Source organism: Diaphorina citri, unplaced genomic scaffold (genome assembly GCF_000475195.1).
Source record: "Diaphorina citri unplaced genomic scaffold, Diaci psyllid genome assembly version 1.1 scaffold49725, whole genome shotgun sequence".
In the NCBI taxonomy this organism is placed as follows: Eukaryota; Metazoa; Arthropoda; class Insecta; order Hemiptera; family Psyllidae; genus Diaphorina; species Diaphorina citri.
Genome location: NW_007427039.1, coordinates 1 through 489, shown reverse-complemented (window position 1 = coordinate 489; position 489 = coordinate 1). Strand labels below are relative to the sequence as shown.

General features: G+C 44.0%; 1 long non-coding RNA gene across 1 annotated transcript; it reads left to right on the top strand.

Annotated features, from left to right (window-relative positions):
• Positions 1-484, top strand: LOC113473622. Its single transcript, XR_003395551.1, has 2 exons — positions 1-76; positions 436-484. It is a non-coding gene; the product is annotated as an uncharacterized LOC113473622 (long non-coding RNA).
• Positions 485-489: the final 5 nt, after the last annotated feature.

Genomic DNA, 489 nt, shown 5'->3' with positions numbered 1-489 from the left:
ATCGAGATGAACTGCTGTCCAAAGTGATCGACATTTGCTCTCAGAACAACTACCAGTACATCACCAACTTCGAGTGGTAAGTGATCAATCAAACTTGCAATAAAAGAGTAAATAAATATAATCAAGGAATTTTGTTATTGTAGCGGCTTTAGCTGTAGCCGAAAGATGACAAAGTAGAGAAAATGTCTCTTTTATCAGCCACACACCAGGGTGATGGGCTCTACCCATGTTTAATTGACTTGTCCTGGGGCGCAGTCAACCATCGAGAGGACTTTTGCTTGCTGTTTTCAAGCAAAGAGAACCCTTTGAAACTACCAGCTAGCTAGGCTGGTCAGCGTTAGCTGTTCTTCTCCCTGTTTATAGTCTCACGGCCAGACGCTAGTCTACTCTCTGTTTAACGTCCCCTAGCTAGATTGATTACCTTGATTATTTCAGGTACATGACTGTCCTAGTAGAGCTAACCCGTATGGAGGGTACCCGGCATGGAGC